General features: G+C 33.2%; 1 pseudogene; it reads left to right on the top strand.

Moving 5' to 3' along the window:
* Window positions 1–1,074: 1,074 nt before the first annotated feature.
* On the top strand, window positions 1,075–2,041 carry LOC127738296 (uncharacterized; annotated as a pseudogene).
* The last annotated feature ends 8,132 nt before the right edge of the window (window positions 2,042–10,173 follow it).

A 10,173-nucleotide genomic window follows, 5' to 3' on the forward strand; every position in this document is an offset into this window, starting at 1 on the left:
GGTTTTTAGAAATGCCTGGTTTTTTAATGAACACATAATTTATTTTTAAGGATATTGCAATGTTTGAGCCGCCTTCACCTTAAACATATGTTGATTGACAACAGGTTCAGAAATACGACATTATATTTCAACATCAGTAGACAACTTATACACATGGAGTTTTAGCTTAGATTGGAAATGGCTCAAATGAGAAAATAAGTTATGGGTGATGAGAAATTTCTGGACCTATGAATTTCATGTTCATTTTACATCATCCATGTTATGTTCATTGCCTCAATATAGTGAAGATTGAATTACAAAACGGCCTAGAACTGATTATGTTGTTTAATAAGTAGCTCACTTTGATGGTTTTTGTCATTGGATATATATAACAATGATTTTGAAACATAACTACATTCCAACAGCACCTGCATATTGAGTATATATATATCCCAGTTGATACGATATCCCAGAGCTTGCATTTCCTTTCACGATTTTCTTGATAGAGGGTTGCTGCTAAAATTAAAGGAATCTTCTAAACCAGTAGTTCAAAGTGGGGAAGTTGAAATCATTCCTTTGAAAATTTTACGGACGCCACCACGAGTTGGTTGACCGTTATGAAATATCTGTTTCACAGATGACGACGGATATGTTCCAATGGTCAAAACCACAATCCCGTCCTCTTTTAAATCGTTTATCTAAAGTCACTTAATGACTTAATTACTTTAACAGATGCATACCGATATAATCGCGTCTTATAATGTGTGGTATTTGTATTAGTTTATCAGTTGTATTAAAACCATGAAACTGTTGGGAAGAAGTAAATGACATTTTCGACACATTACAAGAAAATGGAGAGGATTACGATACAGCACTTACCAAGCTTACTTTGCACTGAAGAAAAACATAGAATATGAAATATATAAATTCTGGCAGGCAAAGCAAGAGACAGATGAAACCTTAGATGTGTATCATACAAAGTTAAGACAATTATCCGTCAACTGTGAATTTACTGATGACAATCGGAAAGTAAAATCTCAAATTGTTCAAGGGTGTTCTTCTTCAAGACTGAGAAGAAAAGCTCTAACAGTAGATATGACTTTTGAACAATTGTTATCGTCAGCAAGAGCCCTAGAATTATCTGTAAAAACAAGCAAACGAAATCGAGCACACAGATGAGAAACTCGAGACCAACGCTTTACACAAGAGGAGAAATGTTCGGAGAAATCAACCAAGATATTTACAACAAGATAAGCGTCCTGAACAACGTGTGAATCGAAACAACAAATGTAGGAATTGTGGAGGTGAATTTCCTCACCGAGGGAAATGTCCTGATCAAGGAATATCCTGCAATTTTTGTAAGAAGCTTAACCACTTCGAGAAGATGTGTCGGTCAAAAAGTAATACTAATACTAAACGATCTGTTAATACGCTGGAGAATTCAGATTTTGAAAACAACTTTGAATGTCAATTAAAGATAGACAGTAGTTCAGATGATGAATAAATTTTTGGACTTAGACAGAATCGACAAAAGGAACAGTGAACTCTGAACGAGATCAGCCAAGAATTTGTGTAAAAATCAATGAATCAGATATAGACGTTCTTATCGACACTGGCTCAAGTATCTGATAGCTACAAAGACCAAAGTTTTCGCATATGGATCTCATTAAAATTTAGAGTTCGTGGGAAAGTTTGACACTATAATAGAAACGAGAGACAAGCTAACAAATGCAGCTGTTTGTGTTTCTAAAGGGACAAGTGATAATTTACTATGTTATAATACGTCATTAAAACATCAGATAATTTCAAAAATATCGAGGCTGTCAACAGGGAAAAAAACGAACTATTATATGAACAATACAAATATATTTTTCATGGACTTGGGAAACTTAAAGATACACAAGTGAAAATTCATATTGATAACACTGTAAAACCTATAGTTCAGCCACATAGAAGCATACCTTTTCACGAAAGAAAGCAGGTAGAAGCAGAACTTGAAAGGTTAGAGCGTTTGGACATTATAGAAAGAGTACATGGACCAACTCCTGGGTTTCGCCTATAGTTGTAGCACCCAATGGACCTTTTAAACGGGTATCATCAGTTAGAACTTACACAAGAGTCACGAAATATAACTACTTTCACAACACATGTTGGACTAAGAAGATACAAACGTCTAAGTTTTGGAGTCACTTCAGCAGCTGAAATATTCCAAAATACGCTTAGTACAGCATTAGAAGGTCTTAACGGGGTGAGAAATATCTCCGATGTTATCATTGTGTTTGGAGCATCTCAAGAGGAACATGATATACGATTGGCAGCCTTATTTCAACGAATTCATGAAAATGGTTTGACACTGAACAAAAAGAAATGTGAATTTAATAAAGATACAAAAAATGTAGTTTGGAATTTTATGGACACATATTTAGTTCAAAAGTAATATCAACAGATCCGAGAAAAGTAGAAGCAAAACGAAACACTCATATCCCAGGTGACATATCTAAAGTACGTAGTTTTCTAGCTATGACCAACTACTTTGGAAGATATACGGGTATTCCAGAATATTCAACAATAACTGAACCAATAAGACGTTTAACAGAGCAAGGAGTAACATGGACATGGACTTCAGAAAAACAACAATCGTTTGATGCACTAAAACAGGAATCACTGAAGTTATAGAGAATGTCCAAATAACTGTCCATTCCTGGGAAATAATGGAGCGGAGGCCCGTAGGGCCGACGCCCATTATTTCCCAGGAATGGACAGTTATTTGGACTTTCACTAACTTAAAATACACCTTAAATATTAAAAACGAATCTTCAGATTATAACATTTTAAAGAATTCTATTTAATTTTGTAATGGTTTTCTTTTCATTTTCCCCGTGTTGTACCCAAGAATCCGTAGGCAAAATTTAAGATCAAGCTGACCATCTACTCACTTAATGAAGTATTTATGAACAGTAGAATAATTACTATAAAAAGATCTTGAATAAAGTTCATTCAGATTTATGTTTAAAGTCATTGGATACGCACGTCTTTCTTGTAGTGGGATTGAAAGGATATTTATTTGTGTCTTTAAGTGGTATTTCGGGAGAGTAAAAAAACTAGTATTTATGCATATATGTTAATGGATTATGTGTGTTTTTCATTTGATAAATATTGGATGTAGAATCATATGTGAAAAGTGAAATAGTACAACTAGAATGAATTTCCAGGTATGTAACACTCTAGTATAGGTTATTTAACTAATAACGATGTGCTCGATTTTAAGTCATATCGAAAACAAAATGTGATTCTATATTTCAAACCATTTTTATTCGATGAACTAAAATGAAACAAGAAAACAGTATTTCATGCACAACCCAACATTTCGTCTTTCCCTTTTATGCATTTTTTTTTAAATAATAATACAAGCAAACTGAAAGTATTTTTCATTCTTCCCTATTATCAGAAAGGCAGCAAACAAGTTTTAGAAAAAAAATAATCCGCATGGACAAATACCATTTTAATTTCATTTAAACAATTATTTCAAGATTAACGCCGTTTATTTGCACTGTCGATATAACTGTTATATTTGCCACTGGACATATAACAACAGTGAATGAATTCGATTATGTTACGCGTTTCTGTTGAAAATTGAATAAAAGCACCGCCCAATATTTAACACTAGCCTTATTCAAATGTTATAAATACCCCCTCAAATTGTATTCATTAGTACTGTATTTAAATTATAACAACGAACAATCAAATAAAATACCGAATACGCCATTTTGACCATTTCAGTTTCTTGGACTTTTTTTTCTACTATTGTAAAAACTATCAGAGTAATTTTTGTGTTTTTAATTTATATATATTTATAAATGCAACAAACGATATTTGCTGTACAAAATCAAAATATTTCAAGGAAATGATATCTTAAACGGTAAAATTAAAATCAAATCTTTATGTGAAATATATTGTTCTCTTTACTTTCATTATTGAATAATGTTATTGTGTTCAATATTACTATACAATTCATTAACTCACATACAGTTAACTCATTTGATATTTTGTAGATGCACAGAAGAGGAATGGGACTCAATGGAAACTATTCGTTTTTACCCATTTGGATACTATCCGTGACAAAAATTCAGCCAAGATTTGAATCGGAAAACAAATTGTGGATTATATTGTTGAATTTTAGTGAATACGAAACTATATTTTAAACGATGGAACTATGACTCACAAATAAAAGCTGTTTGTTAATAATGAGATATTTAGTGTTCATTGTATTACTATAATCGCAATTTAAAAAAAATCCAGTATCAGTCGTTTTTGTAAGATTTCATCTTCATTCAATATCGCTTTTCGTCCTTTAGAATTATTCCCATGGGTGAACACTTTTTAAAAAAAGTGCCCATGGAAATATCCTATGGGCAAAACGTCCGGATGAATGAAGACGAACAATAGAAAATAACTCTCCATTCCTGAAAAATAATGTAAAGTTTGAAGAAAAGATTTACGTCACAGGTGTATTTTAATAATAGGATAATGGCTTACTTTGATCCAAGAAAGACAACTCTTCTTATAGTTGATGCAAGTCCAGTAGGTGTTGGCGCTTTGCTTACTCAGGATGGGAGAGTTATCGCATATGCAAGCCGTGTGCTTAGTGATGTAGAAAAAAGATACAATCAGACAGAGCGAGAAGGATTAGCCATAGTATGGGCTATAGAACACTTTAATCTTTACCTATACGGACACAAATTTACACTCGTTTAAGATCATCAACCACTGGAATGTATTTTTAACAATCCAAAATCTAAACCGCCAGCGTGAATTCAAAGATGGCGATTAAGACTGCAAACCCATGATTTCGACTTTAAGTACAAATCAGGAAAATTAAATGCCGCAGATTACATGTCAATACATCCAAATATAAACGAAGCAAATCGAAATGATCATGCCAATGTAGCAGAGGAATTTGTGAATTATATACCAGAGAACGCAATACCGACAGCAATGACAATTGAAAAAATTATACTAGAGTCCAAAGTCGAAACGAATATTCAGTATGTCATCAGAACCGTGAAAACCGGAAACTGGGAAAATTCCTATGACAATAAAACTCTAGATACGGTTTCTTGTTTAAAAAATGTATTAACGATAGTGAAAACAGACAAAGGAGAAATCTTGATGCATGATAATAGAATTGTCATTCCGCACAAACTTACGGAGCATGTTATAACACTGGTACACGAAGGCCATCAGGGAATTATGCGAACAAAACAGTTACTAAGGGAATAGGTTTATTTCCCCGGAATAGACAAACGTGTTGAAGATATATGTAAAGCTTGTATTCCGTGTTTAGCAGCCACGCTAAAGAAAACGTTTGAACCGTTGGCTGTGTCAGAACTACCAAATGCACCATGGACATATCTTAGCATGGATTTTTGTGGACCATTTCCGAGTGGACACTTACTTATGGTGATTATGGATGAATATTCGCGATATCCGGTAGTAGAAACACTAACTTCGATTTCTGCAAAGCAGTAATTCCGTTACTTGCCAAAGTGTATTCGCCGTGTTAGGCGCAACTTTTTGGAAGTTTTGGTCCTCGGTGCTCTTCAGCTTTGTACTTGTTTTGGCTTTCAAACTTTTTTCATCTGAGCGTCACTGGTTGGTCTTGTGTGGACGAGACGCACGTCTGGCTATTGAATTTTAAGCCTAGTACCTTTTGTTAGCTATTATTCGTGTGTTTCTTTGTCCTATATGTTCTCCCATTTATTTGTATTGTGGTCCTGTCATGTGATGTTGTCGTTTTGGTGTTGTGTTTGACGTTGCCATAAAAGCGGGAGGTTTGGCATGCCACAAAACCAGGTTTAACCCACCATTTTTTTCTTAAAATATCCTGTACCAAGTCAGGAAAATGGCCATTGTTATATTATAGTTCGTTTCTGTGTGTGTTACATTTTAATGTTGTGTTTTTGTTGTGTCGTTGTTCTCCTCTTATATTTGATGCGTTTCCCTCAGTTTTAGTTTGTAACCCAAATTTGTTTTTATCTCTATCGATTTATGAGTTTCGAACAGCGGTATACTACTGTTGCCTTTATTTATTCAACATTTGGAATACCTAATATAGTGGAAACGGACATTGGAAGCCAGTGGCAAGGAAAAGAATTCCTTGACTTTGCAACTTATATGGAATTTACACATAGAAAAATAACACCATTTTGGCCTCAAACAATGCAGAGTGCGAGCTATTTATACGTAGCATTTGAAAATCTATAAGAGCAGCACACACACAACATAAAAGTTGGAAACAGGAAATGTATACGTTCCTTCGAAAATACAGAGCTACGAAACACGCGACAATGGATGTTTCACCGGCAAAACGTTTATTTGGTAAAAATATCAAAACCAAATTACCAACTATAACACCAAAGTGTCAGGACAATGAAATTGCGCGAAACTGATAAGAGGAAACAGGATAAGATGAAGGATTATGCAGATACAATAAGAAATGCTGAACCGTTCGATTTGAAAATTGGTGACACTATATTGGTCATGTAAGACAAACAAAGTAAACTTTCAACTCCGTACAACTCTTAGTCGAGTGACATTTTTCAAAAAGCCTCTTAGTTAAGGACTTTAATGTACCCACCTAACACACGGCTGTATTATATATCATTCGAAAGCTTATTATCTGTACTTTCTGTTTTGTCCGGTCGTAAAGAAATCGTAAGGTTTAATTTCCGTTAAATCAAGGTCAAAGTTCAAGAATAAACATTCCAATTTTTTACACAAAAAGCCATTTTATGGTTCTTGTACGATAAAATTATCAGAAAGATCATATGAACCTTATATAACATGATACAGTAATTTCAAAATGAAACAACAATTAAAAGATTTGTTGTGCAATATTTCCCGAAAATTGCAATTCTTAACAAATCCTACAAAAATGAGAAACATTCTCTAAAAGCAAAATATATCTTAGTAGATCGATATTTATATGCTCAAATATCACATAAATGTATGGTTTGTAGGTCAAGGAATATGTTTTTCATAATTTTTAAATGCAAATAATATATATTGTGCATGGAACAGCCTTCTATTGAAGTGTTTGCAGTTGCCCAAAAAAACTGTCATCTGCGAATAGCGATCATTTTGTTTTTCTATGTTTAGATAGAACATCTATAACTGCCAATATCAGGGAGGACAATATTTGTCCATAATAAAAGAAGGGGAGTTTAAAGTTCGAAAAGAAATATACTAGCTAATTGAGGTAAAAATATAACTTATTTACCTTTTGAATTCATGTTAAAATGCAAACATGACTTAGCGGCTAAATCGGTAATAACATTGAAATAAGTAACCCGCGTTTGGAAACACTTAGTTGTCTTTAATTTGATATAAACAAACTAGATATAATGCTGCTGCTTTTTGTTGTGTTCAAAAACGTGTTAGACATGTAAGAATGTGTTAAGACGTTTAATCTCTTTAAGTATTCGAATGAAAGCTGTTTTGACTGTTTTCACCATAATCCTTTAAAACACAAATGCAGGTAAAACATTATAAGTAGCTGTGTTAATAAATAAATGAAAGGTTGAATATCCTTCCTGACCTCATAAGTTCATTCGCGGTTTTGGGTATTTTTCGTTTTTATAGTTCGGTGCTGTGTTTTGTGGACTGTTGTTCGTCTGTTAAACTTTGATTTTGTTCATGGTTTGAAATTGTCCCCTTGGTCTCATTTTACTTTGAAGACACTTAGTTGCAGTAATGAAAATCGCTAAAAAAAATTGCCTCACATTAAAGTTAAGTGGACAAATATTCGCAAAAATAAGTTAGTTTGGTCACAGGGACATATAACCAATTCGTAATCATGACACATTCAACCACGGGTTTTAAACTTTCATAACTAAAATGGAGGCGATAGGTATCAAAGGGACAACCAAACTCATAAGTTGAAAACAAACTGACAAAGCCGTGGAAAAAAACGAAAAAAACGACCAAAAGACAAACAACAGTATACAAACCACAACATATAAAACTAAAGACTGAGCAACACGGACCCCAACAAAAACTGGGGGTGAACTCAGGGGCTCCAGAAGGGTAAGCATATCCTGCTCAACATGTGGCACCCGTCTTGTGGCTCATGTAATTACTATTCCGGTGATAAGTCTAATTCAGTATGTCACATACGAGGCAAAGAGGACGGGATTGTGGTTACGACGATTTGAACATATTCGCCGTCATCTGTGAATCAGATATTTCATAACGGTTAACCAACTCGTAATGGCGTTCATAAAAATTTAGAAGGGATGATTTCAACTTCGCATTTTGAACTCGGGTTAAGTAATTTCCTTGTGAGCAGCAACCCACTTTCAAGGAATCATAAAAAGTAAATGCAAGCTCTTGAATATCGTATCAACTGTGAGATATATACTCCATATGCAGGCGCTTCTGGCATGTTACTACATAGAAATGAAAAGTTCACAACATTATCTCTTTTGTCGAAAAGTTTTGTTCTCAACCGACCCTCATCGTCAATTTCTAGATGTAAGTCAAGATATGTGGTAAACTTAATTGTATCTGTTGTGTCTTTTTTTCAATGTCGATGGGATATATGCGTTCAACATAGTCACAAACATTGCATTATTCAGTGAAAGGACATCATCTTTATAGTGGAAAGTGAAGTTTAAAGATAATTGTAGCTTCTTTTCATTCGTCATAAGAAGCTCTTGTTTGAAGTCAGCCTCATGTGAATAAAGAAACAAGTCATTCAAACTATTCAGGAAGTCTAGTTGTAACTAGAATCATAGCGAATTAATAGATTTTTTTTAACAAAATTATTCTTTTTCGATGAATTTATGCATTTTAACAATAAACAATGCAGTTTAAGCAGACAAGAAGACAAGTTTTCTAATTTTTTTACTAGTAAGTGAATTCTTTTCAATTTCAATTTTCATTAATTTATTTTTTATTTATTTTTGTCTATATTTTTGTCTATATTTTTAATTTCGTTTTTTTTATGGTTGATATAATATAAAAAAAAACATCTTTTCACTACATCAATGTTAATAAATTACAAATCAAACAATAAGAAAAATTGAAAGATGTTTATTTCAGTCTGGCAATTACAATGCACATTGAAATGTCGAAGTTTCGCCCCCTTAATTTCCAGTAATAGCATGATGCTCGCATACATTTTTTCACTTTAAATGTTTTCACATTCTTAAGAATTTTGTTTCTTCAATCTTATATTGGCCACATACGATGTTTAAAAAGGAAGAAGTGCTTAAAAGCTGTGTTTCCGCAGATGGCGGTTTCCGCAGATTGGCAACTGTATGAGTTGCTATGTTTTGCTGTTTGAAGTAAGCATAATTATAGAAAATTGATGATGCCAAAAACTTCTTTAACACTAATTACAGGGTTTCACTTAGTTTTAAGTGATTAACAGTTGCATTAGAAACTAAAATTTTGGTTTTTGCTTATTTTGTTAACTTTAGCTCGAATTTCAGGAAACAAGTGCTGTCTATCAGCCGTGTGTTAGGTGAGTGCATTAAAAATTAAATTGTATGGTTAAGGTCACTCCACTATCTAATCCATACAAAATAGTTGAAAGGAAAGGTACGATGTAAACAGCTAAAATAGATGATGGACACACGATTACTCGAAATTCTTCGTTTTATAAGCAAGTTAAAATACCACTGACAATTGTAAACAATGAGAAAGAAAAAAAGAACCACCAACACAACTAAGGACGTCGGGCGGAATAAATAAAATAAAAGCACCGGCGTACTTCAAAGATTGTATAAATGTGAAGTAATATTATGTATAGTATAATGTGTAGCTAGTGAAGAGGCATAATAATCCTGAGCTCACATTTAACTAGGCATCAAGCTTAGCATTTATGATCAAGTAAAAAAGTTTAATTTTCTGTGTATCGTATGATGTCTCTAATACTATTTATCAATTGCAATATTTACACACTACGAACCTTGTTTACAACATTTGGACATTATTACACTGCTATTTTATGGACATCGATAATGTAATAAAGAAAATTCATTTTATTGCTAATTTCATAATTCATTAATTGTATTTCATTTTATTACACTACTGACTGATAAAGATTAAATCTAGAAAGGGAGAGATGTAATGTATTGAAATTGTTTATCTAAAGTCACTTAAGAACTTAATTACTTTAACAGATGCATA

This window comes from Mytilus californianus, unplaced genomic scaffold (genome assembly GCF_021869535.1).
Source record: "Mytilus californianus isolate M0D057914Y unplaced genomic scaffold, xbMytCali1.0.p SCAF_1, whole genome shotgun sequence".
Classification (NCBI taxonomy): domain Eukaryota; kingdom Metazoa; phylum Mollusca; class Bivalvia; order Mytilida; family Mytilidae; genus Mytilus; species Mytilus californianus.